The 27,103-nt window shown below is 46.1% G+C and overlaps 1 protein-coding gene across 6 annotated transcripts in view; it reads left to right on the forward strand.

The window, feature by feature from the left end:
• HTR2C (5-hydroxytryptamine receptor 2C) overlaps positions 1-27,103 on the forward strand; it is a 1,278,729-nt gene that overhangs the window by 558,823 nt on the left and 692,803 nt on the right. The window contains exon 3 of one of the 6 annotated variants that reach the window (XM_073599118.1): positions 9,792-9,963. The exons of the other annotated variants lie outside the window; for them this stretch is intronic. The gene's annotated coding sequence lies outside the window, so the exon portion shown is untranslated. The remainder of the gene's footprint in view (positions 1-9,791; positions 9,964-27,103) is intronic. 6 annotated transcript variants of the gene reach the window in all.

Below are 27,103 nucleotides of genomic sequence, written 5' to 3' on the forward strand. Positions count from 1 at the left end.
GCCCCTATGACTTCCAATGATTTGCCAACAACAATTTTGACTGGATAATGTACATTCAATATGAACAACAATAAATGCGCAGCATGTGGCAGTAGGGGTTTGTAACCAAGGATTTCCCTCTTATACCCTGGCTCTACCACCTCATCAACCCCCAACCCTCTTCATGTATTCCGAATAACAGACCACAAACACACTTAGGACATGACATTACCACCAACAGCAAGATGTGTGACAACCATAGAGAAATACAGGATTGTTCAGATCTCACGGGATCCCCATGCCACCGCTGGGCGTATTCCTGATGCCCCCTCCTGGTTTTCCCGTGCTTTACCACACAATTATTTATTCCCCAAGAGGAGTTTAACCACGCCCTGACGCCTCCTCCTGGTTTTCCCGTGTTTTAATGCACAATATATTTCCCAGGAGAAGTTAAACCATGTCTACAAATTTCATCTGTGACTATATAAGCAATCCCTCATTCCCAACAGCCACCACAAAACACTTGATCGATCAACAAAACAGAACTGAACAAAACAGGCGGTAGATATTATTGCAGGTTCCTTATTATATCAACAGACTCGAGGCAAGATATTTACCTGTCTTTGAGGGCCGCAGGAAGCCAATATGGGCACAGAGGTTGACCAGCCACGGGTACAGGATAAACAGAAGACTAGATATACGAGATATCAAAAGTGTCTTAACATTTTCAGAGGTGATCAGTCTCCATCCTGTCTCCGTGTTAGCTTGGCCCGGTCCCTTCTCGATCGGCTATCCCTTGGGACCCTAGCCTCGAGCCCCACGTTCGGGTGCCAAAATGTTTTGGATTCAGAACAAAAGTCCGGTATCATTATATCTACCCCTGATCAGACTGAATATAAAAGCATGCATGCTCTGAGGTGATTAGGCTGACTCTCAGTTCAGAATAAAAAACTTCTGTTTAATATTTCCCTTCTGAAGACTTTTATACAATTCCATTAAAGTTTAAGATACGTCAACAAGACTGGCGTACACAAACCACAAATATAAAAATACATATAGTGCAAAGTATGTGACAAAGTTTTGGCTTTTAGCTGGTGCACATTTGAGGAAGTAACTTGTTCTTGCAGCATTTCTTGCTTTTTTTAATCCATTGGTGTTATGTTGTTATATTCTGAATGTATTCTCGGAAGCAGGCGGGAACTTTTTGTTAACTCTTCAGTTCCACAGCAACAAGGGAAAGGGTGAACTTTGCAGAAAAATATGTCTTAAGGCTTATTAGGCGTAGAAGCTGATACATATATGTTAGGCATATAAAGCATGTATTGGAATAGACAGTTCACCACGATCACATTTCTTAATCACATCCATCACAATATTGTGCTTTTGAACATTTATTGTCATTTTAAATAAACGTACGTCCAATAAAATGTATAATTTTATAAACTTAATTTTATATTATTTTTGGTACCTTTAAAGTCCCGCTTGTTCTTTACCAAGTATTCTCATGTACCCAATGGGATGTGGTACCTAGTCTTGACCCCTCATTGCCCAGATTAAAAATTAAACCTCTAAATGTGATTTTTTTTTGCCAGGAGCAATTTTCTAAGTCAGCCAATTTCAATTTAATGTGGTGTACTTCTGATGCGTGGTAATCATGTGCATCTAACAGCTCATTATGCGCTTTAGCATTGTCATGCATGTTTTCCTCTAGCACATCAGCTCTTTCTTCCAAACAATCCAACCTGTTATTTATTTGAGAGATTGACAATTATATTTCCCTGTGCAGGTCTTTTTTCAGGGTCAGCAGCATGGATTTTAGCATGGCTTCTGACACAGGGTTGTCTGACACAGGGATGGCTGCTAGAGCCAGGATGTGTGCTGTGTCAGAAGCTTCATTTGTCAGATTAGCCCAGAGCTGTTTTTTGAGCTGCGGATCTTTGCTACGGGAGAGAGCATGGGAGGATGCCAGCCTCTTACCTCTTTTCGTGCCCTGCATCGAGGCAGGGATGTTAGGTGAGGGCAGGATGTCCATGTCATCTCTGGTGTCCTCCCTGAAGAGTATGGCAGGGGAATCCTCCAGGCGGGATGCGGTGCTCTGTGTCTCCACAGCCAAAGAGCAGGGCAGATTGTTTCTTCTGTTCCGGGCACCAGCACCATCTTGGGCCGAGTTCATGGCCGCGTTGCTGAAATAATCAGTGAGAGGGCGGGGTGCAGGCGGATTATACCGTGGCTTGTACATGCCCGGGATGGTCCTGAGTCCTTACCCCCTCCGTGTAGCTGGATTGGGGGTTGGACGGTCGCTGCGAGTTGTTCTGAATCTGAGAAGCGGAGAGGAGTTAGGGACTTAAGCCTCCATTACAGTCCGCAGCAGCCCACGCCCCCCCTGTGTGCAATTATTTTTAACATGAATTGTTAGGCAGAGTCAATTTTTTTTGTTTTTTTGGAGGCTAGCTGGTAAGTGTGCTGGGAATTTTTTGTCTGTTTGTGTTATAATACAAAAACCTAACTCTGTCATGCTTTTATTGCTTTATATAGGAAGTGAAAGAAACTGACAGGAATATAAATCTAACAAAAGTTCTTATCTTTTCCCACTCCATCCAAAACACACACAAAAAAAATTGTCTGGAGCTGAGATTAAAGAGCTAATACAAATTTAAAGGAAATGTATAATAAGTTGTAAGGTGGTTATTGCCCTGCTTTTCATTTTCAAAGTAAAAGTGGACTTGAGACAAACATGTAATTCAACTTCAATAAATAGCAATCCACTGAGAATGACTGGATAGATGTATAGCCTTTTATTTTAAACACAGCCACAGATATGATTTATTAAAATGACTGCTTAAAGCTTTTAAACTTCACCAAGGACCAAGAGTAGCATATCCGTGTTCTTGGCATTGACAAGTTAATTTATAAAGCTCATGAATTGTCACAATCTGAAGCTGATGATACAATTCAGCTAAAAGCCTAGTATCTCAATCCAATATTGCTCAAAATCTAAGTTCTGTTTTCTACATGAAAAGCAAATTACATGCTGAGTACATGCTGTTCATATCCTTTTTATCCAAAAGTGATGGTGAATTAAACAGTAACACATCAAAGCCAAAGTGACAACTACCTAAAGATCTAAGTGTTGCTCTTCTTAAATACCTTTGATTATTAGGCACTATTTTCCAAGCTAGCAGAAAATATGAATTAAAAATAATTTGTTTGTTGCCTATATAGATTAAATTCTTGAACTTATAAAAACCACAGTGGCCTGATTCTATTTGTTAAGTGTAAGCAAGGTCAGAGCCCTGGTTCACACTGGAGCATTTTAACATGCGATGTGGCATGTCAAATCGGCGGCAATTGCCGTCAATTGCACCGTCCTAATCAGTGCGACACCACATCTACGGCGCTGCACCGAAACCTGCACAGATGTCTCTGAAATCGCGTCCGAAATCGAAATGTGACAGCTAGTGGAAAGGGAGAAGATCACCCGCTAGCTGTCAGATTGGGGAGCGTGGGGGATGTGGGTGTAACATGTAACATGTTACGAAAGGTGAACTTATCCTTTAAAATCAGACCTTCACTATTTTTTTCCCAATGCAGCACATTCATAATTAAAGGATATGTTCATCTTTCTGAACATGTTACATGTTACACCCGTATTTAGTGTGTAATATGTTCAGTAACCTCCCCCCAGCACCGCTAATCCCCTTCCCCTTGACAGTGGGCAGGGGATCCTCTCCCAGCACCCACCATCACAACTGAAAAACAGCACAGCTGTGTGGGGCTCCGCCCAGACATCTGCATCATTCATTCACATAGCTCTGTAAATGAATAAACTACAGCTCCCATCTGTCACTGCAGCAGTGTCAGAAGTCTAGTTGGAGACCAAGGTGCTGAGAGGGCTCCCCTTGCAGCTGAGTGCAGCACAACCCTGAAGGTGGAACAGAGAATGCAGTGCTCAAAGAAGCAGGGTTTGCAGGTGGCTGTGGCCTAATGACTTGATCACCGTGGAGTAGCTGAAGCAAGCTGGATGCACTGTGTGGCAGGCTTGCTAGAAAGGAGCCAGATGTAGTGAGTAGCTGAAAAATCCGGTAAGAGAATCAGATGTCAGGCCAGGGGTCATACACAGTAAGATCAGTCCTTAAGCAGATTCAGGATTCAGGCAGGGTCACTGGAACAAGCCGAGGTCTTTCACGGTAAGACAGGCAGAAGCAGAGTCGGTGAGCCAAGCCAGGATCAAGCAGTGGAGCAGGCAGAAGTAGGTCAGAATATAAGCCAGGGGTCAAGCCAGGAGATCAGGATAAGCCAGGTTGTTCAACAGGACGGGAAGTCCAAGATTAGAATGCAGGAACACAGGGAACAACAGGGGAGCTGACGATAATCCAGTAATTCAGGGATCTCAGCAGTGGGTTTATATAGGCAGTGGGCATCAGCATCACAGCCAGTGATCTCTTGTTAGCACCGTAGCTCATCTGCGTACGCCCGTTAGCGCCATCGTGCATCTGCGTACGCCAGTGCTCCTGAAGATTTGTCTGGTGAAGCCCTGATGAGTATTGGCGACATTGCCAGTCCTATGGCCATTTCCCTGACAGGCAGATGGCTTGTAGTTCTCATTGAACTGAGAGGGTACTGGTGAGATATTTCATAGTTCATTGATTCTTCCTGCTCTTCAGTAACTGTCTACCTGTACAGAAGGTACAGGCAGACAGTGTACTGAGAGTCTGCAGGAGCCTGACATTGCATCTGTGCTCTGTTGAACGCATTTAAGACTGATCATTTAACACTGTAGCCAGCAACCCGGAGTGGATGTGCAGTTCCCCCATCACTGACATCTGCATGAATGTGAGACCATACCACATACCTAAAGCCCACAATGAGATTATATTGGAAAAGCTTAAAGGTATGTTGAACTTTGGGAACACTGAGGAGTCCTCCTGTAGTTGGTCAAGCACTATAAATGTAGTGCCTAAGCCAAATGGAAGCTGGAGATTCTGTAATGACTTTCAAAAGTTAAATGATGTCTCCAAACTACATGCTTGTCTGGGAAGATTAATTAATTAAAAGATTAGGTCCAGCCCAGGTTTACTACTGTCAATTTAATGAATGGTTACTGGCAGATCCCATTCTCCATGGAGGCTAAGGAGAACAAAAGCTGCATTTGTCACACCAGAGGAGTTATGACAGTATGCCAGAATGTCAATCAGGTTGCAAGGGCCTCAGTCACCGTTCAGAAAGCCACGGACAAAGTCCTGAGACTCCATAAGGAATTCTCAGGAACTTACCTAGATAATTGTCTTTAGTCAAGACTGAGAAAGTCATCTAAAAAAGGTCCAGTTAGCCTTATGCCGCGTACACACGGTCGGACTTTCCGGCATACTTGGTCCGGCGGACCAGAGTGTGCCGGACAATCCGCCCGTGTGTGGGCGGCGGCGGACTTTTCCGGCGGACTTCTTCCCAAAAGCCCGCCGGACCTAGATTTGAAACAAGTTTTAAATCTTTCCGTAGGACTCAGTTTCGGGCGGAAAGTCCGCTCGTGTGTGTGCTGGTCCGACGGAAAGCCCGCTCGTGTGTAGGCTGGTCCGACGGACCAGATACGACGCGAGGGCAGGGTATTGCATCTCGCGCTCTCTGCAATAGGAAAAACAAATCTTCCTATTGCGGTGAGCGCGGTGCATGCCAGGCCCTTAGGTCTGGTATGGATTATAAAGGGAACCCCGCTACGCCGAAAAAACGGCGTGGGGTCCCCCCTAAAATCCATACCAGACCCCCGATCCGAGCACGCAGCCTGGCCGGTCAGGAAAGGGGGTGGGGACGAGCGAGCGCCCCCCCCCCTCCTGAACCGTACCAGGCCGCATGCCCTCAACATGGGGGGTGGGTGCTTTGGGGGAGGGGGGCGCCCTGCGGGCCCCCCCCACCCCAAAGCACCTTGTCCCCATGTTGATGAGGACAAGGGCCTCTTCCCGACAACCCTGGCCGTTGGTTGTCGGGGTCTGCGGGCGGGGGGCTTATCGGAATCCGGGAGCCCCTTTTAATAAGGGGGCCCCCAGATCCCGGCCCCCCACCCTATGTGAATGAGTATGGGGTACATGGTACCCCTACCCATTCACCTAGGGAAAAAGTGTAAGTAATAAAACACACTACACAGGTTTTTAAAATATTTTATTAAACAGCTCCGGGGGGGGATCTTCCTCCGGCTTCGGGGGTCTTCTTCCGGCTTCGGGGGTCCCTCCGCTTCATCTTCTCCCGGTGTCCGGTTGGTTCTTCTCCGCTCTCTTCTCCCGGTGTTCCTGTTCTTCGGCCGGCTCCTCTGCTCTCTTCAGGTAGCTCTCTTGCCAGCAGAGGTCCGGACTTCTGGGCTTCTGGGCTTCTGGGCTTCTCTTCCCCAGATGTTGACACGACGCTCTCTCCGGCTGGACTGCTCTCCGAGGGCTGCGTTGTGACTTATATAGGCGGAGACCCCGCCCCCTTTTGATGTCACAGTCCCTGGGCATGCTGGGACTGTGACGTTTTAGGGGGCGTGGTCAACATCACCCAGTGACCACGCCCCCTAAAACGTCACAGTCCCAGCATGCCCAGGGACTGTGACATCAAAAGGGGGCGGGGTCTCCGCCTATATAAGTCACAACGCAGCCCTCGGAGAGCAGTCCAGCAGGAGAGAGCGTCGTGTCAACATCTGGGGAAGAGAAGACAAGAAGCCCAGAAGCCCAGAAGCCCAGAAGCCCAGAAGTCCGGACCTCTGCTGGCAAGAGAGCTACTTGAAGACAGCAGAGGAGCCGGCCGAAGAACAGGAACACCGGGAGAAGAGAGCGGAGAAGAACCAACCGGACGCCGGGAGAAGATGAAGCGGAGGGACCCCCGAAGCCGGAAGAAGACCCCCGAAGCCGGAGGAAGATCCCCCCCCCGGAGCTGTTTAATAAAATATTTTAAAAACCTGTGTAGTGTGTTTTATTACTTACACTTTTTCCCTAGGTGAATGGGTAGGGGTACCATGTACCCCATACTCATTCACATAGGGTGGGGGGCCGGGATCTGGGGGCCCCCTTATTAAAAGGGGCTCCCGGATTCCGATAAGCCCCCCGCCCACAGACCCCGACAACCAACGGCCAGGGTTGTCGGGAAGAGGCCCTTGTCCTCATCAACATGGGGACAAGGTGCTTTGGGGTGGGGGGGCCCCGCAGGGCGCCCCCCTCCCCCAAAGCACCCACCCCCCATGTTGAGGGCATGCGGCCTGGTACGGTTCAGGAGGGGGGGGGCGCTCGCTCGTCCCCACCCCCTTTCCTGACCGGCCAGGCTGCGTGCTCGGATCGGGGGTCTGGTATGGATTTTAGGGGGGACCCCACGCCGTTTTTTCGGCATAGCGGGGTTCCCTTTATAATCCATACCAGACCTAAGGGCCTGGTATGACCCGCGACGGGGCTCGCAAGGTGTCAATCTAGCCGATAAAAGCGGCAAGATTGACATCCTTTGCTAGTCCCGTCGCACCTGAGTCACGTTCAAAATGAACGGACTTGTCCGTGTGTGGGCAAGTCCGTTCATTCTGAAAGTCCGCCGGAACTCCGGCGAAAGTCCGTCGGAAAGACGGGCGGACTTAGCCCGCCGGAAAGTCCGGTCGTGTGTGGGCAAGTCCGTCCGTTTTAAAGTCCGGCGCACCTGGCGGACAAAGTCCGTCGGAAAGTGTGCCGGACCAAGTAGGATAGAAAGTCCGACCGTGTGTACGCGGCATTAGATACCCTATGAAAGGTGGGATTTGAAAGGAAATTACTTCTTCTTGTGGACCACCCTTGGTTAATTCCAGCAGGTCACCGTGACCCCCGGTGACCTGCTGGAAACCATGAAAACAAGCAATGTGAATTCAAAGGAAGTCTGTCTTTATTTGGTGCGTACAAAGCTTATATGCAGTTTACAAAATCATAAGAAGTGGGAGTGGTTAATATGGTTAATATGAGGCATACATATCATAGGATATATGGTTAGACAATCCTGTAACCTTTCAAGATACATTTATCACGAGTTATCAGAACATCATGAGTCATAAGTCCTGCATCCTTTCCCATGGATACATTCTGAGAACATGAAAGAACAGACCAAACTGCAATGCTATACATAGGGAATAGTGCTGTGCAAGCATTTCTGCATATACTTTAGGTGCAGACTTAGACAAATCAAAGGTTGTTACACAAAATGGCAGAACATAGTAAAATGTCGTCACAATGGTTTTGGGCATATTACTACAAGCCCCTCTTAAGTCATGAACGTGACTTACTCCTTCACATTGTGACATTTTCCTCTTGGTGGTTATAATAATGGCTGAAGTACACTTTATTAGCGGCAGCTGGGTCAGGGGTTTGGGTACCTCAGGAAATCATGTACACAACAAGCTTGAAGCAGGCATATAAAAACAATACAAAAAGCAAAATCATCATAATGATCATAGCAATATCTTTGAACCAGGAGAAAATTCCACTGAAACCAAACCCCCCCCCATGTTGCCCAAGGGGTTCCAAATTTTGGCAAGGTCCCTTGCTTCAACCTGCAGTTTATCAACCTCCTTCCTGTGCTGAGCAATTAAGTCATAATAATCGGGAACTTCCATACTGTTACCTCGCAAAACCCTGTGAGTGCTGCGCTCATTCCATCAATGGCTAAGTCATGAAGCTCTAGCTGCTTTCTTATTGCCCTTGTTTCTAAGTTAAGGTTGGTAATTTCAGCAGAATTTTTATCTAGTTATCTCATCCAAAATCCCAGAGTAGTTATTTAGCCTTTTCATCATGTTGATACCCCATCCTGTTCCCGAGGGGAACCATGCCCAGGCCATGTCCTTTTCCAAAAACAATGACCTTGCATGACGATATTTAAGGGGGTATCTAGGATGAATACTAGCTTTAAGTAAGTGACTTCCCTTATTGTTTCCAAGTATACCCATTATCGGGACTAATGAGGCCAAGTAACACCATCCCTGGGGATCACTAGGAATCCATCGATGGCATGTCTTCCCACAACAAATATATGTGCTGTTTCCCAAGGCTAGTGGTTGTGTACTGAGAACTTGTTGGGTACCTTTAGAGAATCCTGCAAGGGCAAGCATTGAGAGTAGTTTTACAATTTCAGTGTGGGGGCGGTAGTACTCATGAGGGTATATATGGTGTCATTCAGGTAGAATCTGAGGTGTCAAAGAATGTGGAGTAATCTGAGGACATGGAGAAGTTAATTCTTGTAGGACTACATGCCTCTCTGCCTTGTGATGAGCTAAAAACACCAATCAGGGAAATTACTCCTCTCCATGGTTGGAAAGGTGACGTCACTGTTTCTTAGTGTCAATTGCACTTTGGTGAGGACAATGGGAGGTGTTCCGTTCAGGAAGGGGGTGATATTCAGGGGTACAGCCATAAGGGAATACAGGCTGTACTAGGATGTAGCTTACTACATATCCAACATTTCTTATATCCTGATTTCTGGGCATAGCTATATTTAAATTTAAGTAACAAAATTTTTCCTGTGAAACTATCAGTTTTAGTTCCCTCGTAATCCAAATACACATCCCTTCTGTGTCTGATAAGTGTATTATTAGTGGTGTTATTGGGTAGGCCACATATGCCTCTAAAGGCCCCCAAGTCTTCAGGATGATAAATACAGTGAGTTATGATCCATGTTGGCAGGAACACCATCAAAGTGAGCAAGAGCAGGAGGCTCAAGGCCTTCCCAGAAGTCTGTGGTGAAATAAGCGAGGTCATCTTTTTCAGAGTCTTGACCACCTGCTTCACTCACTGTTCGAGGACTTGTATTACCTGTTTCACCTCTCTTTACTTTATCTTGCTTCTTAGGTGTTTGGTTCACCTTCTTCACATGACTGGCATGGATCCAAACCTGTTGTCCCTCTACCAGAATGGCTGTTCGGGTAACCGCGATTACTGTAGTCGGGGGTCCAAATGGATACTCTTGCTTCCTGGTACGATTCAATTACTGGATCACCACAATGTCTCCCACATGGAAAGGGTGAGTAGGTTCCTGTGAAGAAAAAGGAGAGGTGCGAGTGACATGTTTTTCAACTCTGTCCAAAGTTTCAATCAATTTCTTAACATACTCCTCCTGTATAAGGTCAAGATCCCCTCTTTCTAACATTAATGGCTGTCTAGCCCATGGGGTGGGGAAAGGCCTGTCCATCAGGACCTCGAACAGAGAGTAACCCATGGTTCTAGAGGGAGTTATTCTTACCTCTGCAAGGACTGCAGGAAGTACCTTTTTCCATCCGTTGAAGGTTCCCCCTGTGGCTTTCCTGACTTTATCTTTGAGTATCCTATTCCTTCTTTCTACTATCCCTGAACTTTGGGGGTGGTATGGGATGTGAAACTTCCAGTAAATCTTCAGCGTTTTCACTAATTCTTGACACACATTGGCTATGAAGGCAGGACCATTGTCTGACTTCATTTGAAGTGGGCAACCCCATCTTGGGATTATTTCCTGTGTAAGGACTACTGTTTGTGCATCTTCCTTTGTGGTGACAAACACTTTCGGCCATCGTGAGAACATATCTACTATTACAAGTAAATATTCTTGTCTCTTGCCTAGTTTGGGCATGTGTGTAAAATCAATCTGAAGGTGAGTGAATGGTGTGGATGGGTAAACAAGGTGTTCGTGTTTTACCTTGTGTGGATTCCTTGGATTGTTTCTAATGCATGTGATGCACCTGGCAACATGTAAATTCACTAGGGAGGGAAGACCAGGGATAAAAAAATCTTTATCCAATAACCCACATGTTACCTGCCAGCCTCTGTGTCTTACCCCATGATATTGTGAGATAAATAGGGGTGCACTAGCTAAGGGTATGCATGGTCTCCCCTCTTGGCAGATGAGTCCTGATTCAGGGCTCTTCTGCACTCCTTCAATGTTTCATTGTCTAATGTTCTTGGTGGTGGCATGGACCTGGAGGTCAGATAAGGTTTGATCTAAAGGGGGCATTTCTGGAGCTAGGAAGGGCATCTGTATTGTGGCCTCTTGCCTGTTTGCTGCTTCCTTTGCTATTCTATCTGCTAGTGCATTTCCCTTAGCGATGTCATCCTGTTGTCCAGTTTGTGCTTTGCAATGGAGGATGGCTATTGATTTTGGAAGCTGTATTGCCTCTAACAGACCTGCAACCAGAGTGGAATGTGAGATGGATTTACCATAGGCCGCTATGTAACCCCTTCTTTTCCAGATGCACTCATGCTAAGGCACTACTTCATCTGCCTCACCCTTCAAGCCTAGTAAGGCAGACAAGCAAAGAAAGTGTTTCCACCGCTCAGGCTGACACTGACCCAGGTGTAAGTAGAAGTTTCAGAGCAGAAGAGCTCCAGGTGCTGGCTGAATGCTAGGCAAAGCAGGCTTGAATGGAGGAGAAGATTTGGATGCCGCACACTGGATGTAGTCAAAAAACTTCACTTTATTGAAAAAATGGGATCATCAAAACAACAAGACTGTCATGCAGAAAGTACAGGTAAGCTGACGCGTTTCGCACTCAGGACTGAGTGCTTACTCATACTCATTACTCACTGACTACATCCAGTGTGCGGCATCCAAATCTTCTCTTCAAGCCTAGTAAGGCATTCAGGATAGGAGCGGGGCCAGATGTGAGCGATGTATATTTTATCTCAAGCTTTGGGTTGGACAACAAGATCACCTCATAGCCACTCAAACTTTGAGCCGACATGTGTTGAGTGTGAATGTTCTTTAACAGAATGGACACATTGTGAGTAGTGTGTAGTGTGGTTGCATGACCCAAAGTGAATGAAGTAGCCATCTCCACAACTATTGCACAGGATGCTAAAGCTCGGAGACACACCAGCATGTCCTGTACCTGCATAGGCACAATCCTTAGAAAAATGCAATAAGGCACAGTTTTCCCCCATGCTCCTGCACTAGGATCCCCGCCATCGTTTTACAGTTGTCCCTGGCAAATAAGTGAAACATTTTGCCATACTCAGGCAATCCAAGACCAGGAGCCGTGACCATTGAAGTTTTAAGATACACAAAAGCATTACACATTTCATCATTCCATTTTACAAAATCTGGCATATCAATGTTTGTAACTTGTCTCAGGAGGTTATCATAGTAGGAACAATCAGGTATCCATTGGCGGCAGTAACCAATCATACCAAGAAAAGACAGTATATCTTTCTTAGTAAGTGGGCAGGGCAGACCCATGAGAGCCGCAGCTCTCTTATGACTGATTTTCCTTTCTCCTTTAGAAAGCACAAACCCAAGGTATTCAATAGTTTCCTGACACCATTGTAGCTTTTTCCTAGAAAATTTGTGACCATTATCTGCTAACCAATGTAACAGATCTAAGCCATCCTCTTTGCATGCAACCTGGCATGGACTACACAACAGTAAATCATCAACGTATTGACGTAGGACGGAACCATGGCAGGGAGTCCAGGACCGCAAGGTTGCCAGGAGGACCACTGAGTAGACTACAGGGGAGTCCATATAACCCTGGGGCATTCTACACCATGTCACCTGGCAGTTTCTAAAACAAAATGCAAGTATTGGCTGTGTCTCCTCATCCACAAGGACAGAAAAAAATGCTTTTGTTAAATCACAGAGACATATTCAGCATCGGATGGAATGGAGGTGAGGAGTGATGGCACATCAGGCACTATGGGTGCGATAGTGTCAGAAACCATAAAATGAGACTGAGACAGAAGTACAGTTAAATCACACTTGTTTAATAATACAAGTAAATAGAACAAACATAGTCAAAACATAGCTAGAGTTCAGGAACTGGAACGGATAGTCAGACAACCGAAACTTCAGGGAGCCAGAGATAAGCATAGTAAAACAGCAAGCAGGATCTGGAGCCAGAAGGGATGTCAGCCAAACAAGTCTTTTAACAGGAATGCAGGAGAGTATCTCTGTGATGTTGACTAAGGCGAAGGCATAGCTCCTCTGGACTGGACGGCTTAAGTAGGCAGGACTGATGAGCAGGATATCAGCAACAGTGTAGTAACTGTGAAGAGATAGGAGCTGGCAATTAGCCGACAGCTGAGCGGCCAGGCACTTTTCATCTCAGCCTCCACCTCCAACTACATTTCCTTTCTACCATCCTCAGAGTTTAACTTGTCAGCTCCCGCTTGGTGTTGCTGTCTTGGATTTCTGACACAGCTTTAACATTTGCCCAATTTCATGCAGTTGTATGCCCAATTATCCCATCAATAATTAGGCGCATATCCTCTTGTGTGTAATTTCTTCCTTTACAGGCCTTTTTTTAAGTAGGCTATAGTGCCCCAGATGAAAGTACTGGGCTTGGGACAATGTTTCATTAATTTTATTTATATCCTCAATGTCTGTGATCTTTTTAAGCATATCATCCCCTATTGTCATAAACGGGGCTTGGAAGTTCGGGGATTCTCTCTCCCCTATTGTAATGAGGGCTGCTTGTACCTCTGGGACTTTCTTTGGTTTGTTGTATGATGTTCCTCTTTTGGTACGGGACTGGCTACTTTGACTAAGATCTATAACTATATCCTTAGCTTCCTTAAAGGCTGCTTTAGCTTTCTTCATTTTCTGTTGAAATTCTTCTTTTGTTCCGTGAGAAGGTGCGGTTGTGCCTCCTGAAGCCTCACGTTCATGCTCCTCACTTTCTGCATCAGGTATGTCCGATACATTAGGGGTAACATGCGTCGATACTATGTGGGAATCTATCTGCTGAACCTGCACTGGCTGTTGGACAGGGATGTGTATATGTGTATAACCTGTTGTCCTGAGGCGGGTGTGGGTGCCTGTCTAAGGTGTAGGGCATGGTGTCCTGACAACAGATCTATATCTTCCTTCGTGAGGCTGGGGTAGATTTGGTTTGTATATGGTGGAGGGTTGAAAGGGAGGTGAGGGGCAGTTGGATCTGGTCTCTTTTTATTTGCCTCATACTTATGTTTCTTATTAGTATCCTCTCTACTGGGTTTTGTGAAAGGTTTCTTCTGTTTCTTATTATTTCTCTGGAACCAATAAGGGGCATATTTTAATCAGCCCCCCCCCCTTTTCCCATGTCCCACTGAGGATCCCCCTCTCGAGGGAATGGATCACTACTGTGCATACTCTCTGTCCACCCAGCCAAATTAGACACCAAGGGATTTATAAACGCATAATCAGTTCTACATACTCTGGCTACATAATCCTTACAATTTTCTCCAGGGTTCGGGGGAGGTGGGGGATCCTTTTCCTGTGACTGACCCTTTATCACAGTAAAAGAAGAACTGCCTTACCTTGCAGTCTGTGTTTTACACAACAGATTATCTTATACGTCTATGCGATAGATAAGAAAAGAAAGACAGAGATGTGGGCCCCGGTGGCAATTGCCTTATTAACGCCAACACTTTTTCCTCCTTCCCAAAAGGAGTGTAGTACTACTTATTTAAACTTAGATCTACCCCAGACCACTTTATTATCTATAAGGCGTGCTCCCTCTCCTTTCCAATAAATTTAAGGGAACTAAAGCTTTATCAGAGCCGATGCAAGAAAACAATTTGTCAAAATAAGACAAAATTTACTTACCACGGGTGATTGCTTCATCCCAGACGAGCCCCCATTTGAAAGGAAATTACTTCTTCTTATGGACCACCCTTGGTTAATTCCAGCAGGCCATCATGACCCTCGGTACCGTGAGACCCAATGAAACCACGGAAACAAGTAATGTGAATTCAAAGGAAGTCTGTCTTTATTTGTTGTGTACAAAGCTTATATGTAGTTTACAAAATCATAAGAAGTGGGAGTGGTTAATATGGTTAATATGAGGCATACATATAATGGGATATATGGTTAGACAATGCTGTAACCTTCGAGATACATTTATCATGAGTTATCAGAACATCTGTTCATGAGTCATAAGTCCTGCATCCTGTCCCATGGCTACATTCCGAGAACAGGAAAAAACAGACCAAACCGCAATGCTATACATAGGGTATAGTGCTGTGCAAGCATTTCTGCATATTCTTTAAGTGCAGACTTAGACAAATCAAAGGTTGTTACACAAAACGGTGGAACATAGCAAAATGGAGTCACAATGGTTTTGGGCATATTAGTACAGGATTTATGGAGAACCTCGAGAAAAGCAAGATTGGATTAGAGGAGGCCCACTATCTGGGGTACACTGTATGCAAAGACATGTTCAAACCCTATGTACTTGAACTAGAGTCTGCTGTATCTCATCAGTGAAGACACCCTTTATATGGCAGTCACATATGCTAAAAACAATACAAAGATGTGTATACCTACACACCAAGCCCAAAGGGAGAAAAAGTAGCCTAATGCCGCGTACACACGGTCGGACTTTCCGGCATACTTGGTCCGGCGGACCAGAGTGTGCCGGACAATCCGCCCGTGTGTAGGCACCGGCGGACTTTTCCGGCGGACTTTTTCCCAAAAGCCCGCCGGACCTAGATTTGAAGAAAGTTCTAAATCTTTCCGCCGGACTCAGTTTCGGGCGGAAAGTCCGCTCGTGTGTGTGCTGGTCCGACGGAAAGCCCGCTCGTGTGTAGGCTGGTCCGACGGACCAGATACAACACGAGGGCAGGGTATTGCATCTCACGCTCGCTGCAATAGGAAAAACACATTTTCCTATTGCGGCGAGCGCGGGGCATACCAGGCCCTTAGGTCTGGTATGGATTATAAAGGGAAGCCCCTACGCCGAAAAAAACGGCGTGGGGTCCCCCCTAAAATCCATACCAGACCCCGATCCGAGCACGCAGCCTGGCCGGTCAGGAAAGGGGGTGGGGACGAGCGAGCGCCCCCCCCTCCTGAACCGTACCAGGCCGCATGCCCTCAACATGGGGGTGGGTGCTTTGGGGGAGGGGGGCGCCCTGCGCCCCCCCCCCAAAGCACCTTGTCCCCATGTTGATGAGGACAAGGGCCTCTTCCCGACAACCCTGGCTGTTGGTTGTCGGGGTCTGCGGGCGGGGGCTTATCGGAATCTGGGAGCCCCCTTTAATAAGGGGGCCCCCAGATCCCGGCCCCCCACCCTATGTAAATGAGTATGGGGTACATGGTACCCCTACCCATTTACCTAGGAAAAAAGTGTAAGTAATAAAACACACTACACAGGTTTTTAAAATATTTTATTAAACAGCTCCGGGGGGGGGGATCTTCCTCCGGCTTCGGGGGTCTTCTTCCGGCTTCGGGGGTCCCTCCGCTTCATCTTCTCCCGGCGTCCGGTTGGTTCTTCTCCGCTCTCTTCTCCCGGTGTTCCTGTTCTTCGGCCGGCTCTTCTGCTGTCTTCAATTAGCTCTCTTGCCAGCAGAGGTCCGGACTTCTGGGCTTCTGGGCTTCTGGGCTTCTGGGCTTCTGGGCTTCTCTTCCCCAGATGTTGACACGACGCTCTCTCCTGCTGGACTGCTCTCCGAGGGCTGCGTTGTGACTTATATAGGCGGAGACCCCGCCCCCTTTTGATGTCACAGTCCCTGGGCATGCTGGGACTGTGACGTTTTAGGGGGCGTGGTCACTGGGTGATGTTGACCACGCCCCCTAAAACGTCACAGTCCCAGCATGCCCAGGGACTGTGACATCAAAAGGGGGCGGGGTCTCCACCTATATAAGTCACAACGCAGCCCTCGGAGAGCAGTCCAGCAGGAGAGAGCGTCGTGTCAACATCTGGGGAAGAGAAGCCCAGAAGCCCAGAAGCCCAGAAGTCCGGACCTCTGCTGGCAAGAGAGCTAATTGAAGACAGCAGAGGAGCCGGCCGAAGAACAGGAACACCGGGAGAAGAGAGCGGAGAAGAACCAACCGGACGCCGGGAGAAGATGAAGCGGAGGGACCCCCGAAGCCGGAAGAAGACCCCCGAAGCCGGAGGAAGATCCCCCCCCCGGAGCTGTTTAATAAAATATTTTAAAAACCTGTGTAGTGTGTTTTATTACTTACACTTTTTTCCTAGGTAAATGGGTAGGGGTACCATGTACCCCATACTCATTTACATAGGGTGGGGGGCCGGGATCTGGGGGCCCCCTTATTAAAGGGGGCTCCCAGATTCCGATAAGCCCCCGCCCGCAGACCCCGACAACCAACGGCCAGGGTTGTCGGGAAGAGGCCCTTGTCCTCATCAACATGGGGACAAGGTGCTTTGGGGGGGGGGGCGCAGGGCGCCCCCCTCCCCCAAAGCACCCACCCCCATGTTGAGGGCATGCGGCCTGGTACGGTTCAGGAGGGGGGGGCGCTCGCTCGTCCCCACCCCCTTTCCTGACCGGCCAGGCTGCGTGCTCGGATCGGGGTCTGGTATGGATTTTAGGGGGACCCCACGCCGTTTTTTCGGCGTAGCGGGGTTCCCCTTTATAATCCATACCAGACCTAAGGGCCTGGTATGCCCCGCGACGGGGCTAGTAAGGTGTCAATCTCGCCGATAAAAGCGGCAAGATTGACATCCTTTTCTAGTCCCGTCGCACCTGAGTCACGTTCAAAATGAACGGACTTGTCCGTGTGTGGGCAAGTCCGTTCATTCTGAAAGTCCGCCGGAACTCCGGCGAAAGTCCGTCGGAAAGACGGGCGGACTTAGCCCGCCGGAAAGTCCCGGCGTGTGTGGGCAAGTCCGTCCGTTTTAAAGTCCGGCGCACCTGGCGGACAAAGTCCGTCGGAAAGTGTGCCGGACCAAGTAGGATAGAAAGTCCGCTCGTGTGTACGCGGCATAACTTTTATTAGGACTTAAATGAGTGGTAGGATCATTGTGTGTGATTTTACTTATAGGAGGGGGAAACACAAGAAGTCTCCAGACCAAAATGGGAAACAGTATCTGAATTATTCACACTAAATATTATGGCAGCACCAGAAGAAACTCAGAAAAAATCTATCAAGTAAATTGTGGGAAAAATCTCTATTCCATACTAAAATTGGGAAACACCAAACAATACCTCTTGATAACATAGTTATAATTGTAATATAACATCAATCACACATTTGCTCTGTATAAATTGGTTTGTAAAGTATCTACTATGAAGACTGAATAACAACTTTCCCCACCAAAGATGTGTCAAACAAAATCAATGGGTTTAAAGGTAGTAGCAATAATTACAAATCCTTTTATAATATTGCTTCCACTAACAGGAGAATTATTTGAGATAATCAGTCACTCTCCTAATAAAATATGAGCGCCCCTTAACAAACAAAAAAGAAACAAAAGGGTGCATATCCTAAAGAAAACTTAACACCTTTCGCTGAAAATAGGAGCTTCATCAGGAGTAAAAAGTAAATGCTATCTTGTGCAAACAACAAAATCTAGCTGTGCACCCCCAAAACCCACATGGCTTTAAACTAGCAGGAGGAAAGTTCAACACTAGTCTTAGAAAGTTTTCCCCCAGTTAATTGAGGGTGAAGAGCACCCTGTTATGTATTTGAGCCGGAAACTCACTTTGCCTGAGAAAGGTTAATACTTTCTGGAGATGGAGTGTCTCGTGATAAAGCGGGCTTTAGAGACACTCATGTCAGGCTATGCCCCCTTTACCTGGATGGCACAGGTTTATCAGGTGCTTTCTTGATCTCCAAGATTTCAAGCTTACAATGGTGCATAGAGCTTGGAGATTGCATCAGAATGTGGACATCCTTTCCCAGGTCTATTGCCATTTGGTCCTAGGTGTTCAGACTCTTGGCTTGGAATAGGCGATGCATCCCCTACAGCCCTGCCTATGAGGCAGGTGAGCTCAAAGATAGACACTAGGGGTGGCAAAGCATTTCCTTCTTGCTAGGCACCATGGCACCATATTGAGATGACAAGGACCTTATCCTCACATCCAGTCCAAAGAAGATTTGGGGGTTTTGGGGGGACTTAGAGTGTGAAAACCCCTTTATAACAAGTGGGCCCTCAGATATCCACCCCCTCGCCAGGGGAATGAGTAAGAGGTATATTAGTACCCCTTATTACTCATTCCCAAAAAAGGTAAAAGTAAATAGAAACACTCACACCATGACAGAATCTTCTATTTGACAATGTAAACAATGTGTAATTCTAACATCAATCACATTGTTCAGTGATGTATATCCTTGTCAATCATGATGACCTGCCTCCTGACGATGTTGACTTACTAGCATACAAGTACATATTTGGGGGGGCACACCCTACAATGCGTTAAAATTCAAGATGGTGCTGCTATAAGACCTACAAACAGTACAAAATATTTTACAGCGCACACATAGAAGAATGACATTTCCTGCAAGGCTAGTTAAAAACACCTGAACATATTCAAAAAATACGGGGGTTTGGTCACACTATATGGTCATATAGTGCTAAGCCCACTTACTGCGACAAAGTACCCCGAATTAGTGGGTCCTACTCTAGTAATAGAATGGAACATCCTTTGTCTCAACCATGGGAGCTAAACTCCTCTATGTGGGAGAACTGAAGGGGATACATCCTATACACTGGTGGCCACTAAATAAGAGGTAATGAGGAGGGGGAGGGGTGCTCCAGCCCAAAAAAACCTGGTCAGGGTCTATTCCAATATACAAGTACATATTTGGGGGGCACACCCTACAATGCGTTTAAATTCAAGATGGTGCTGCTATAAGACCTACAAACAGTACAAAATATTTTACCGTGCACACATACAAGAATGACATTTCCTGCAAGGCTAGTTAAAAACACCTGAACATTTTCAAAAAATATGGGAGTTTGGTCACACTATATGGTCATATAGTGCTAAGCCCACTTACTGCGACAAAGTACCCAGAATTAGTGGGTCCTACTCTAGTAATAGAATGGAAGATCCTTTGTCTCAACCATAGGAGCTAAACTCCTCTATGTGGGAGAACTGAAGGGGATACATCCTATACACTGGTGGCCACTAAATAAGAAGTAATGAGGAGGGGGAGGGGTGCTCCAGCCCAAAAAAACCTGGTCAGGGTCTATTCCAATATACAAGTACATATTTGGGGGGCAAACCCTACAATGCGTTTAAATTCAAGATGGTGCTGCTATAAGACCTACAAACAGTACAAAATATTTTACAGCGCACACATAGAAGAATGACATTTCCTGCAAGGCTAGTTAAAAACACCTGAACATATTCAAAAAATAAGGGGATTTGGTCACACTATATGGTCATATAGTGCTAAGCCCACTTACTGCGACAAAGTACCCTGAATTAGTGGGTCCTACTTTAGTAATAGAATGGAAGATCCTTTGTCTCAACCATGGGAGCTGAACCCCTCTATGAGGGAGAACTGAAGGGGATACATCCTATACACTGGTGGCCACTAAATAAGAGGTAATGAGGAGTGGGGGGGGTGCTCCAGCCCAAAAAAGACTTACTAGCATGACACCAATCCGGCAATGTTTACACAAGAGATCCCTGGCTGGCTACTGTATGTAAACAATCTGACCAAAAATCCTGAGTGACTTTATTGACCAAATATTGTCAGGATGCTGACTCACTGTGACTAAAACTACACAGATGTGTCTTGCCCTCTAGTGAACTTAATCATTAAGATTGCCCCACTAGGAGGTGAGACACATCTGATGGACCTCTCCTGGGGCTGAGGAACAGATTTGAAGCCATCTTACATTACCTGGTTTAGCTTTGGTCATAGTGAGTCGGCATCCTGTGTGTGATTGGTTGTAATTTTTCTGTAGCATATTGTAGATTTGCAAGCTGTTTTTTTTATGAACTGCACCAGTTCATTACATGTCATGTTGACTGATGTAAGTGATAGGTTAATTTTAGTGGTACTTTTTTTGTTTGTCTACAAACAGGATTTACCCTGCAGCACACATTGAAAAATTGAGTCTGTAACATCAGCAGCAGAGATTTTATGTTTATTGGTAATCCAAGATTAATTTTTAATGAAAATGTATCAGACCGCACCATCATGTGACACACAGATTCACCTCTCCATAAAAAAAAAAACTCCTGCTGCTCTAAAGACCCTCTCAGACAGCACACTAGCTGTAGCTCCAGCGCGTACTCTGTAATCTCTGACTATTGGTTCAGGATGGACACCGCATAGTCCATGGGATTTTGCTTCTAAGAGTGAAGACATCAACCCTGGGCCCCCATGCGGTTAGCAACCATGTTGCTCAGGCACTGCTTGTGACCACTACCACCAGACAGGCCTGTCTGCTGTGGTATTAAATAATTCTTAAAAGTATCGCTAAGGCAGCCACCACTACTGCTGCATCTGAGGCACTTTGATCAATAGAGGGGATCAGGCCACCATCAGGAAATGTTGCAAAGAGGTCCTAATGTATATTATTATAATAAAGAGGATGTTTTACACTCTAATGCCGCGTACAGATGATCGGACATTCCAACAACAAAACCGTGGATTTTTTTCCGACGGATGTTGGCTTAAACTTGTCTTGCATACACACGATCACACAAATGTTTTCGGAAATTCTGAACGTCAAGAACGCGGTGATGTACAACGAGCTGAGAAAAATTAAGTTCAATAGCCAGTGTGGCTCTTCTGCTTGATTCTGAGCATGCGTGGGATTTTGTGTGTCGGAATTGTGTACACACGCTTGGAATTTCCGACAACAAGTTTTGTTGTCAGAAAATTTGAGAACCAGCTGTCCGATGGAGCATACACACGGTCGGATTTTCTGAAACAAGCTCACATCGAACATCGAACCGTGTGTACGCGGCATAAGGCTTCTCTCTGTTTGAACCTTCCTGAATGAGAGTGGGTGGCAAGGGTTTTGACAGTGCATAGCCACTTATAGTTGATTGTTTGCTTCATTTGCACTAACAGGGACTGAAATGCTCCAGGAAAGCTCTTTTCATGCTGAGCTAATCAAATGACCAGAGCTGTTGAAAGTCAAATGGCTTTGTGTGCTATTGAGAAGGTGATTGGCTACACCTGATTGAGTTTACAAGTCATTTCTGATCCTTTTTCCAACTCAGTGGTTCTGTTTTTTTTTTCTGACATGTTGGTGTGATATCTTTCACTTGGATGTTATAAGTTGCAGTATAACTGCAGCTGAAAAAAAAAACAAAAAATGTGTCTGTCTTCATTTCATGCTGCAAAGCAACAAAATGTGATTATTTTAACAACTTGCGGACCACCCGCCATCATTATACGTCATTACTTTGATGCAGAATACTGGGGTTATGGCAGCAGATAGCTGCCATAGCCCCAGTATATTTTTAAACAGCAGACAGTCCTCTTCCTGATAAAAGTGGTCTCCGCAGCGGATTCGCCTCAAGATCACTTTTTTGGGGGTGGGAGAGGGCTACCCCCTCCCGCCGCACTCCGGTCAGCTCCGCCGCCGACCGGAGCTATCAGTAGCGGTGGAGCCGATCATGTCCTCTCCCCTCTGAGATATGGAGCTGGGTGAGGGAAAGATGGCTCAAGTGACTCAATTTTTTTTTTTAAAGGACAGTGTAAAAATAAAAAATAAAAAGCAAAATAAATAAAAAAAAAACATTTAAAATGCCCTGTCCCGCCGAGCTCCAACGCAGAAGCGAACGCATACGTAAGTCGCACTTGCATATGAAAACTGTGTTCAAACCATACATGTGAGCTATTGCCGCAAGATCAATACTTCTAGCAAAAGACCTACTCTGTAACTCAAACTTGTAACCTATAGAAATTAAAACGTAAACTTCACCTATGGAGATTCTTAAGGCTCAAAGTTTGTCGCCATTCCACGAGCGGGCGCAATTTTGAAGCATGACATGTTGGGTATCAATTTACTCAGCATAACATAATCTTTCACAATATAAAAAATTGTGCTGACTTTACTGTTGTATTATTTTTTATTTTAAAAAAGTGTATTTTTTCCAAAAAAATTGCGCCTATAAGACTGCTGCGCAAATACAGTGTGACATAATGTATTGCAACGATTGCAATTTTATTCTCTAGGGTGTCTGAAAAATATATATATATAATGTTTGGGTGTTCTAAGTAATTTTCTAGCAAAAAAAAAAAAAAGATTTTAACTTGTAAACACCAAGTTTGAAAAATAGGCTTGGTCCTTAAGTGATTAAAGGAGGGTGATTCCATTCTACACCTACTGTACATTAAAATAATCCACTGGTACTCACAGTTAAAGAGCTCAGATCAGCACTAGGAATCTCAGCTTAGAAATGTCTAAGACAGCTTAGAAATGTATTGGGTGCCGCGACATTGCACTTCCTGATTGTGTGCGGACCCCTCTGTCAACATACCGATGACACAGTGCATATAAAAATCCAATGAGCCAACCCAATGATTCTTGTGTATTTGAACACTGCTATGCCCTGATGACCATTTTAATACAACTGCTCAAATAAATTTGGTAAGTGAGTTAAGCCACTGGGATGTATTGTAAAGCTTGCAAGCATAGGCACATTTTCCACATTGGATGATGTTCTCACTTGTGGAATTTATTGTTGAAACACTATATGGTGAATGGACCTATAGCCTATACAGTATATACTGTATATATATCTATATCTATATCAATATATAGATATATATGATGGATAATGCACTTTTTATGTGTTTGTGGTATTTGAAATCTTTTTATGTATTCATTTTCTGGAGTTTGTGTTAATAACTTTTGTGATATGTATACAGCTGCTAAGTTTGATGGGTTTTTTAGGTATGAGCGCATATTTTTTTGTTTTTAGCTTTTATTTTCCCCCTTGATCCAGCTATCCGATAGTCCCTTTTTAAATGCCCCAAATTCTGGGGTCCTTGAAAAGGCATTTGAGAATACAAGAACCAACCGCCCACCCCCCAAAATGCCTGCAGGAAATGTGGAAAGTAGGAAACAAGGAGACTTCAGATCACAACAGTTTTTTGGTAGCAGATGTGTGAAAAACACTGAAGGTACTGGGGATAACAGTGACATGTACCTGTGGGGCAGTGGCTCCAGATGGATTCTCCTCCCTCCAAACAAAATCTTCCCTTGTTGTTGTTCTGCCTCTCCCTCAAAACTTTCAGCCTCTTTTTTCAGGGGCATCTAAAGAATGTCTGCAACTTTATCATCCACCACCTCCTCATTGCTGGAGCCCAATCAGAAGTAGGGATGAGCCAAACACCCCCCTGTTCGGTTCGCACCAGAACATGCGAACAGGAAAAAAGTTCGTTCGAACATGCGAACACCGTTAAAGTCTATGGGACACGAACATGAATAATCAAAAGTGCTAATTTTCAAGGCTTATATGCAAGTTATTGTCATAAAAAGTGTTTGGGGACCTGGGTCCTGCCCCAGGGGACATGGATCAATGCAAAAAAAAGTTTTAAAAACGGCCGTTTTTTCAGGAGCAGTGATTTTAATAATGCTAAAAGTCAAACAATAAAAGTGTAATATCCCTTTAAATTTCGTACCTGGGGGGTGTCTATAGTATGCCTGTAAAGGGGTGCATGTTTCCTGTGTTTAGAACAGTCTGACAGCAAAATGACATTTTGAAGGAAAAAACTCATTTAAAACTACCCGCGGCTATTGCATTGCCGACAATACACATAGAAGTTCATTGATAAAAACGGCATGGGAATTCCCCAAAGGGGAACCCCGAACCAAAATTAAAAAAAAAAAATGACGTGGGAGTCCTCCTAAATTCCATACCAGGCCCTTCAGGTCTGGTATGGATATTAAGGGGAACCCCGGCCAAAATTTAAAAAAAAAAATGACGTGGGGTTCCCCCTAAATTCCATACCAGACCCTTCAGGTCTGGTATGGATTTTAAGGGGAACCCCGCGCCAAAAAAAAAAAAAAAAACCGGCGTGGGGTCCCCCCAAAAATCCATACCAGACCCTTATCCGAGCACGCAACCTGGCAGGCCGCAGGAAAAGAGGGGGGGACGAGAGTGCGGCCCCCCCTCCCTCCTGAACCGTACCAGGCCACATGCCCTCAACATTGGGAGGGTGCTTTGGGGTAGCCCCCCAAAACACCTTGTCCCCATGTTGATGAGGACAAGGGCCTCATCCCCACAACCCTGGCCGGTGGTTGTGGGGGTCTGCGGGCGGGGGGCTTATCGGAATCTGGAAGCCCCCTTTAACAAGGTGACCCCCAGATCCCGGCCCCCCCGTGTGAAATGGTAAGGGGGTACATAAGTACCCCTACCATTTCACGAAAAAAGTGTCAAAAATGTTAAAAATGACAAGAGACAGTTTTTGACAATTCCTTTATTTAAATGCTTCTTCTTTCTTCTATCTTCCTTCATCTTCTGGTTCTTCTGGCTCTTCTGGTTCTTCTGGTTCTTCCTCCGGCGTTCGTGTCCAGCATCTCCTCCGCGGCGTCTTCTGTCTTCTTCTCCTTGGGCCGCTCCGCACCCATGGCATGGGGGGGAGGCTCCCGCTCTTCTCTTCTTCTCTTCTTCTTTTCTTCTTTTCTTCTCTTCTTCTCTTCTTCTTCATTTTCTTCTCCGGGCCGCTCCGCAATCCATGCTGGCATGGAGGGAGGCTCCCGCTGTGTGACGGCGCTCCTCGTCTGACAGTTCTTAAATAACGGGGGGGGCGGGGCCACCCGGTGACCCCGCCCCCCTCTGACGCACGGTGACTTGACGGGACTTCCCTGTGACGTCACGGGGAATGCCACAGGGAAGTCCCGTCAAGTCACCGTGCGTCAGAGGGGGGCGGGGTCACCGGGTGGCCCCGCCCCCCGTTATTTAAGAACTGTCAGACGAGGAGCGCCGTCACACAGCGGGAGCCTCCCTCCATGCCAGCATGGATTGCGGAGCGGCCCGGAGAAGAAAATGAAGAAGAAGAGAAGAAGAGAAGAAAAGAAGAAAAGAAGAAAAGAAGAAGAGAAGAAGAGAAGAGTGGGAGCCTCCCCCCCATGCCATGGGTGCGGAGCGGCCCGAGGAGAAGAAGACAGAAGACGCCGCGGAGGAGATGCTGGACGAGAACGCTGGAGGAAGAACCAGAAGAACCAGAAGAGCCAGAAGAACCAGAAGATGAAGGAAGATAGAAGAAAGAAGAAGCATTTAAATAAAGGAATTGTCAAAAACTGTCTCTTGTCATTTTTAACATTTTTGACACTTTTTTCGTGAAATGGTAGGGGTACTTATGTACCCCCTTACCATTTCACACAGGGGGGGGGCCGGGATCTGGGGGTCACCTTGTTAAAGGGGGCTTCCAGATTCCGATAAGCCCCCCGCCCGCAGACCCCCACAACCACCGGCCAGGGTTGTGGGGATGAGGCCCTTGTCCTCATCAACATGGGGACAAGGTGTTTTGGGGGGCTACCCCAAAGCACCCTCCCAATGTTGAGGGCATGTGGCCTGGTACGGTTCAGGAGGGAGGGGGGCCGCACTCTCGTCCCCCCCTCTTTTCCTGCGGCCTGCCAGGTTGCGTGCTCGGATAAGGGTCTGGTATGGATTTTTGGGGGGACCCCACGTCGTTTTTTTTTTTTTTTTTTTTGGCGCGGGGTTCCCCTTAAAATCCATACCAGACCTGAAGGGTCTGGTATGGAATTTAGGGGGAACCCCACGTCATTTTTTTTTTTAAATTTTGGCCGGGGTTCCCCTTAATATCCATACCAGACCTGAAGGGCCTGGTATGGAATTTAGGGGGACCCCCACGTCATTTTTTTTTTTTAATTTTGGTTCGGGGTTCCCCTTTGGGGAATTCCCATGCCGTTTTTATCAATGAACTTCTATGTGTATTGTCGGCAATGCAATAGCCGCGGGTAGTTTTAAATGAGTTTTTTCCTTCAAAATGTCATTTTGCTGTCAGACTGTTCTAAACACAGGAAACATGCGCCCCTTTACAGGCACACTATAGACACCCCCCAGGTACGAAATTTAAAGGGATATTACACTTTTATTGATTGACTTTAAGTATTATTAAAATCACTGCTCCTGAAAAAACGGCCGTTTTTAAAACTTTTTTTTGCATTGATCCATGTCCCCTGGGGCAGGACCCAGGTCCCCAAACACTTTTTATGACAATAACTTGCATATTAGCCTTTAAAATTAGCACTTTTGATTTCTCCCATAGACTTTTAAAGGGTGTTCCGCGGCATTCGAATTTGCCGCGAACACCCCAAATTGTTCGCTGTTCGGTGAACTTGCGAACAGCCAATGTTCGAGTCGAACATGAGTTCGACTCGAACTCGAAGCTCATCCCTAATCAGAAGCAAGTTCTATCTGCTGGAATATCACTGCCTCTTGCAGTTACCAGCCTGCTGTCCCCTCCCTGTATGGTTGTGGTCCTATCTTCATCATCATCACTATCTGTTAGGAGGAATGCTTGTGCATGA

This window comes from Aquarana catesbeiana, linkage group LG09 (genome assembly GCF_042186555.1).
Source record: "Aquarana catesbeiana isolate 2022-GZ linkage group LG09, ASM4218655v1, whole genome shotgun sequence".
Taxonomy (NCBI): domain Eukaryota; kingdom Metazoa; phylum Chordata; class Amphibia; order Anura; family Ranidae; genus Aquarana; species Aquarana catesbeiana.